Raw genomic sequence first — 7731 nt, 5'->3', positions numbered from 1 at the left:
ACAATCCTCTAAAGTAAACTGCATGTATAATATGATTTTGTGCCATCTCTGCGAATTCTGTACGTTTTGCGTATTTAAATACTGTTTCAGGAAAGTACATGGCTTTAGAGCTAGAGCTTGATTTGGATCCCCATTCTTCCCCTTGGCTTTCTAACATGTGTTTACTCGGGTTGAGTTCAACTTTCGTTTCCAATGTAGCATGCGAGGATTTCCCAGCTGGTAGTGGTTGCCCGAGGCTAATAGTGCATGAAAGCCGCCTAGCCTGAGGCTGATGCCAGGGAGGCTCGGTAGATACAGCCTCACTAGCTTTCCCTCCTCTGTCTCAGTGATGCGGACTCAGGAGTGATACTAGGCAAACCCTGTCACTGACCTGCACCGGCCACTCTTTTTCAAAAAATGTTTTAAAAACTTGACAGTTTCATGTATGCATATTGTGTCTTGATTATGCCACCCCCAGCTCCCTCCTTCCACTCCTCCCGAACCCCTTAGTACTTCCCCACCTTCAAGTCCTCGTTAAATTTTATTTTTATGACTCACTGGGTCCAGTTAGTGCTTCCTATACATGTATGGATGTGTATCCATGGGCAGCCTAGAAGCAGCCACACCCCCAAAGGAAAATGAGTCCCGCTCCCCCAACAGCCATGGATTGAGAGCAGCTCTTCAGCTGTGGGTGATTCCCCCTGAGCTCCTCTCTCGTCCATGGGGAAGATTGACTGGCTTGATCTTACAGGTAACCCTAGTGCAGCGAGCTCATTAGTACAGTCGCCGTGTCATGTCTGGAAGAGAGCCTTTCACAGCATCCCTCCCATCCTCAGGTGTCTTTCTTACGGCTGCTCTTTCCGTGATGTTCCCTGAGCCTTGGGGGACTCGATAATAAATGGCTTATTTAGGACTGAGTACTCAATGTCACGTACTCTCAACATTTTAATCAGTTATGAGGTTGTTGCCCATTACAGAACAAAGCTCTGGCCAGGGTTTGAGCAGCACTAATCTCTGAATGTAAACATTTAGAAAGCAATTTGACAACAATAATCAGTACTCCCCTAGGACCCAGAACCTCTTCAGCCATGGACTTTTGACCAGATTTACAGCACTAGACTTGAATTCCTTCCTTTGGAGCAGGCCTCGAATCCAACCCCAAAATGTTTGGTAACCCCATAATAGTCATGCCATTACTGCTCAGGTAGGCACGTCTTGCTTGGCAGGGTAGTAGTATAGTACGTAGTCTGTTGATGACCTTTCTTTCCCAGCAGGCTATAAAATACCATCGATCACTATAACAATTAGCTTGCAGGAAGGAAGTTTCCAGGTCAGTTTCAACCTAATTTCTTTTTTTAGTTTTTCAAGAAAGGGTTTCTCTGTGTAGTTTTGGTGCCTGTTCTGGATCTCGCTCTGCAGACCAGGCTGGCCTTGAACTCTCAGAGATCCGCCTGGCACTACCTTCCGAGTGCTGGGATTAAAGGCGAGCACTGCTGCCAGCCTCAACCTAATTTCTTTACGCATTCTTCAATTGTGTTTTATTTATTTATTTATTTATTTATTTTTGCTATGGTGGACAACCAAGAACAGTGATGATGACTTGTATTATTTGGGGTGCCTCCGTGTCCTTTCTGACCAGTTACTCATAGGGAGGTATCTCATACATTGGGGTTTTCATTTAAAAACTCTGTCTTCTGGAGAAACATTGCCCATTAATTAAAGATACCTCTGTTCAAACTCCTTTTTAAAATGTTTTAAAATTAGTTTACAAAGCGTAAGGTGTTGTAGAACATTATTTTCAGGTGTGTAACTTTTGTTTATGTTGCATTTGTTTAACTCTGTGAAGCTGTGTTACTGTGCCTGTGTAAAACACCTGATGGTCTAATAAAGAGCTGAACGGCCAATAGTGAGGCAGGAAAAAGGATAGGTGGGGCTGGCAGGCAGAGAGGATAAATAGAAGGAGAACTCTGGGAGGGAAAAAGATCAAGGAAAGGGAGAGAAGAAGGAGCCAGCCACCCAGCTACACTCTAAACACAGAGTAAGAGAAAGATACACAGAAGTAAAAGAATGGGAAAAGTCCAGAGGCAAAAGGTAGACAGGATAATTTAAGTTAAGGAAAGCTGGCAAGAAGCAAGCCAAGCTAAGGCTGGGCATTCATAATTAAGAATAAGCCTCCATGTGTGATTTATTTGGGAGCTGGGTGGCGGGGCCCCCTAAAAGACCAAAAACAAGGCCTTTTTATACATCCTTAGTGTTTTTGACTCACCCGCACACCACAAGCCTCATTCCTGCTTAAACACACATACTCTCCTCTCTCTCTCTCTCTCTCTCTCTCTCTCTCTCTCTCTCTCTCTCTCACACACACACACACACACACACACACACACACACACACATCCTTACCACATTTGTTTTGTGCACTTACTCCGTTAAGGCCTCCCGGCCCTATATGCTATTTCTAGCTTCCTGATCTCAAGTAAAACACACACATCTAAAAATTTGAAGCTGAGATCCTCACATGAGAGAAAGAGAGAGAGGCATTTGTCCTTCTAGGCCTGGGTTACCTCTGTAACCATATTCTTGGTTACATATTCTTCAGTTCCATCTATTTTCTAGAAAACGTCAGAATTTCCTTTTCCTGACATCTACACAAACTGCCACTTGTGTGTGTCTAGGCTGCTTTCATGCCCTAGCTGCGATCAGCTGAGCCCCAGGGATCCCTGTGGTAGGCTGTTGAATCCTTTGGGTATATGCCCAGAAGTGGTACAGTTGGGTCATATGATAGTTCTAACTTAAGCTTTTGGAGACACCTCTACACAGAGATCCATAGTGGCTGCACCAGTTTACAGTCCCACCAACAACCCGTACTCTTCCTCAGCATGGTCCTGATGACGGCCATTCTGGCTAAGGTAAGATATAATCTCAATTTTAATTTACATTTCCTCGATGCCTGGCCGCCCTTTTAACACAGGTGTTGTAAAAATCACATTTTTAAAATGAATTACAGAACCTGCTTTGGAGCAAACTGTTTTAACTTCGTTGTGTGCCTCCTTTCAGACTTCATACTTGGGTTTTGTTTAGCCCCACTATTCACAGGATTTTTAACTTTCCCATACTTGCTGCATTGTGAAATCTGCCCATGTTAAGTACAAAAGAGGTGTTAGAGTGAGGTGTCACAATAAACGAGGACATTTTCATCAAAGCAGTTAGAAACATGTTGGTGTTCATGTATCTTTCTAATGTCTGTATAACTAATTACTGGTTACAAAGAAAAAAAACTCTTTAAAATTTCCTGAGGATTTGCTAAAGTTGAACATGAGAAAGGCTAAGAAACGCCACCTTTCCCAGCACAGGACTTGAAAGTTGCTGCCTTACGTAAAGCTGAGCAAACTTCGCTTCAGCGTCTAAGCCTTTCTTGGCAGACAGCAGCTTTGTGTCAGTCACCTCTTCCCAGCGACTTGGTGAGACCCTCGAGATCCGGCAGCAACTGCCTCCCGCCGCCGGCAAAAGAAACCCACCCAGAACCTGAGTCCAGAAAACCCAGGGAAGGAAACTGGGGTCTGAGAGTCCTCCTGCAGCAAAGACCGAGGTTGGCCACTGGAGCGCGGCACTGAGCAGGGACACAGGACCTGTGGGGCGTGGTGGCGGGCCTGTGTTGTCATCCCTATGGAGATGGGGCTCTCCCTGCCCCACCTGCCACCCCAGGCTGGGATCTGGAGAACTGCCTCTCCTTTTCCCTGCACAGTGCCAAGAGGAGTCTGCCGCCACCGAGCTCAGCCCCTTGGCCACTTCCTGGAGGTAAAGCCCCTGCCTTCTTGGCGATGTCTTTTCCTTGGGGCCTCTGGAAAAACCTTGAGTATCTCCCCGTGACCTTGGAGGCCCCTGGCAGGGTCAGGTTTGAGTGGGGCTGTGGCAACTAAAGTCTTCCCTCCTCCAGAACACTCCTGGGTTAGAAGTAAGTGCTCCCGCACTTTGGAAAACACTGGTTTTTTGCAGGACTCCAGATTGGCTCAGGCTAGCTCTACCCCTCTGGCTGTGTATCATCATCTTCTATTTACTCCTCTGGAGTCCAAAGACGTGGGAAGGGGCTGTAGGGCTAATAAAGATGAAACGAAGACTCTACGGTGACTAGTTTGTGATTCTGATATTTCATATGCTAGGATTTCATGAATAAGGTGAATAAATACAACATATTGCTAAGTGTTTACCTTTTGAGAAGTACTGGTGGTTGTGCTTATTAATAAACATTGCTCTAAGTATCCGAACAGTTTCCTGACACCGTCTGTATTCGAGTTGACGCAATTCAAGCAGTGGTTTGCACATCCCGCCTATGGCAGTCTGTTCTCAGAAATTTGACTCGGGGGTTGCTCAGGAGCCTAGGAAATTGTGTTCTGAAAACACTAATTTCAGAGGGAGAGAAACAGGAGTGGAGGAGGTTTAAAAAAAAATTAGGGCAGCAGTCATGCATTATTTTTCTTGAATGAATTTAAATAGTGCAGTTACTTCTTGCTTTGATTTTGTAACTTTAAATCATTAAGCATATCTAGCATTTAAAAATATCAGCACAGCCGGGCGGTGGTGGCGCACGCCTTTAATCCCAGCACTCGGGAGGCAGAGCCAGGTGGATCTCTGTGAGTTCAAGGCCAGCCTGGTCTCCAAAGCGAGTTCCAGGAAAGGCGCAAAGCTACACAGAGAAACCCTGTCTCGAAAAACCAAAAAAAAAAAAAAAAAAAAAAAAAAAAAAAAAAAAAAATCAGCACAAGTACCATTTTTCCTTAATTTTTCCGTGTGTCTGTGTGTGAGTGTGTCTCTTTGTGTCTTTGTGTGTGTGTGTACGCATGCGCATCAGGATCTAAAGTAGCTCAGGCTGCCCTCCAACTCACTGTGTAGCCATGGATGACTTTTAACTCCTGATCTACTTGCCTCTACCTCCCGGAACTGTGTGTGACACATGTGTGACACCACACCAGTTTATATGGTGCTAAGGATGGAACCCAGGGTTTCATGCATGCTGAGCAAGCATTCGACCTACTGAACGATAACCCAGGTATTATCATGTTTTCTATACGCAATGGTGCTTCGAGGCACAGATTTCTTCAGGACACGCCTTCACTCCATGACCTATTATTTTCTTGCATATTTAATATAAATGTGCGTACTGGTTTGTGTTCATATTAAATCATGCTCTAAACGCAGGTAAATGGACTTAACTGGATTGTCTTTCTCTTCCGGTTTTTCTCTGGTTACCCTCACATTTTTGTGTGTTGAAGCTCCTCACTGTAGTCTGGAGACAACCTTTTTTAGAGGCGTTTCAGACACTAAATGAAGCACCTTCTGATTTGCATGTATAAGCTGTAAACTGCCAAATGCAATCGCCTCTTTGCCAAGGAATAACATTTAAAAAAAATGATTGTATGGGAAGGGTGTGGTGGCACACCCCTTTAATCTCAGCACTTGGGAGGTAGAGGCAGGCTGATATCTTTGAGTTTGAGGCTAGCCTGGTCTCTGTAGTGAGTTCCAGGACAGCCAGGGTTACGTATGGACACTCTGTCTCAAAACAACAACAAAAATGTGTGTGTGCGCGCGTGTGTGCGCGTGCGCGTGCACTAGGATGCCCACAGAGTCCAGAAGAGAGCTGGAGTTAGAAGTGAGACACCCCATGTGGGTGCTGGGAACTGAACTGCACAGGTGTTGCAAACACTTCAAACAGCTGAGCCATCTTCCCACCCCCAACAAACCCATTTTGTCTGTGATATTCTCAGATGTGCCCCTGTAGTAGAGCAGGACCGGCCTGTTCTGCATTTTTCCAGTTACAAAACAGATCGCTCAGGGAAACAGTTAACTGATGACACAGTTTTCTGGTTTATTCCAGTGAGGTAGCTCTTTCTGTAGACTGGCTGCTGCCCAGCCAGTTCATTTCTTAATCCGGATTGGATTGTTCCAAGAAAATACAGCAAAACAAGACAAACCCAGCAGCTTTTCCTCTCTGCTCTGGTCACCAAAATGGGAGACATCTCTCTACCAGTCCTCCAGTGGCTCCCCACAAGGCTCTTACTATCAGGTCCACTCCTGACACTTGGAGTTAGCTCACAGACTATGCTAACCAGCTTCCTGTCACTGTAACACCTATCCGAGACAACTTGTAAAAAACAGGTTTATTTGGGCCCACAGCTTTGAAGGTTTCAGTCCCTGAAGTTAGTCCTGCTGCTTTGGGCCTTTGGTGAAGAGCATACCATGGTGTGTGTGTGTGTGTGTGTGTGTGTGTGTGTGTGTGTGTGTGTGTGTGTGTGTGTGTGTGTGGTGAAATAGAAAAGAGAATGGAGAAAATAAGGGAACTAAGGTCCCATAATCTCCCTCAGTGATTTGCCGCCAATGACCTAAAGACCTCCCGTGAGTCTGTACCTCAGAAAAGCCTTTAAGCACAGCCACTCTGGGTGCCATGCCTTCAACACATGGGCCTTTGGGAGGGACCCTCAAGATCCAATGACAGCAGATGCCAATCACAACTCCCAGGTTAGGTCTACAGACCTTAGAGAAGGGCTCAGAGATGGCTCAGTACCACCTGCATGTGCTCGGAAGGGACTTTTTCCTGGGTGCAGCTTTAGATGACGAATCTTTAGTTGATACTTGGACTGAAAGGCCCTGAACTGGAGGCCTGCCTAAGCTGCACCTGGACTCCTAACTCATAGACACTGGGAGGTAATCAGTGTTTGTTACAGTAAGCCACTGACTGGGAAATAATCTGCTGGAATTAGATAAACACCGTGATAATTGCATCAGATAGTACACACGCTGGTGAGTGCTGGGTCACAGTGAATGAGGGAAAATGCTATATATTATTTCTTCCTCTAACAGACTCACTGTAATGAGAGCACGTCAAAGCTTCCAAAGCATTGTGCAATGAAAGAAACAAACGTTAAGCTCTAGTCAATTATGATTTCCTAATTATATTTAAATACGGATTCTGCTTCTGAAGAAACACCTACTAATACCTTGTAAAACTACTCTTTGGGTGATTATAAAATACTGGGACAAGAAAAGAAATCGTTTGGGAGGGGGAGGCAGGAAAACTGCTAGGAGTCTGGGGCTAGCCTGGCCTGCAGAGTGAGACATTGTCTCCAAAAAGGTCAAGACATCTTGCGTTAAGGAAGGAGTGACTGGCATGCCGTCCATCTCTCCCTGGTTGAATAGCTAGTTAGGAAAACTGACGTTTTACTTTCTGAGATGGGGTCTCCAGTATCCCAGGCTGGCCTTGAACTCACTATGCAGTGGAAAATGAGTGACCTTGAACTTTTCAACATCCACTTCTACCTCCCCAAGTACAAGGATTACAGGCATGTTACTACAGCACTTGATTCTATTGTGCTGAGGTTCAAAGCCAGTGTTTCAAGGGTAGCAGGCAAGCCCTCTCCCAACTGAGCCCAAACTGACATTTCAGATAATGAAAATAGTATTGTGTAAACTTGCACACACCGCACACACGCACAGACACACACACACAGGCACATACACATAGACACACAGAAACACACACACACAGACACATACACAGACACACTACATAGACACACCACACACACACACACACACCCACACACCCACACACCCACCCACACACACCCACACACACACACACACACACACACACACACCCACACACACACACACACACACACACCCACACACACACACACCCACACCCACACACCACACACACACACACACACACACACACACACACACACACACACA

The 7731-nt window shown here is 45.6% G+C and overlaps 1 protein-coding gene across 1 annotated transcript in view; it reads left to right on the top strand.

The window, feature by feature from the left end:
• Nucleotides 1–57: 57 nt before the first annotated feature.
• Nucleotides 58–7731, top strand: part of Ect2l (epithelial cell transforming 2 like) — an 85215-nt gene continuing 77541 nt past the window's right edge. The window contains 1 exon segment of the mRNA XM_052751111.1: nucleotides 58–3777. The gene's annotated coding sequence lies outside the window, so the exon portion shown is untranslated.

Source organism: Peromyscus californicus, unplaced genomic scaffold, assembly GCF_007827085.1.
Source record: "Peromyscus californicus insignis strain IS unplaced genomic scaffold, ASM782708v3 Scaffold_22__1_contigs__length_63687245, whole genome shotgun sequence".
Lineage (NCBI taxonomy): Eukaryota > Metazoa > Chordata > Mammalia > Rodentia > Cricetidae > Peromyscus > Peromyscus californicus.
The sequence above is the reverse complement of the archived record's forward strand: the minus strand, read 5'-3'. Positions and strand labels throughout refer to the sequence as shown.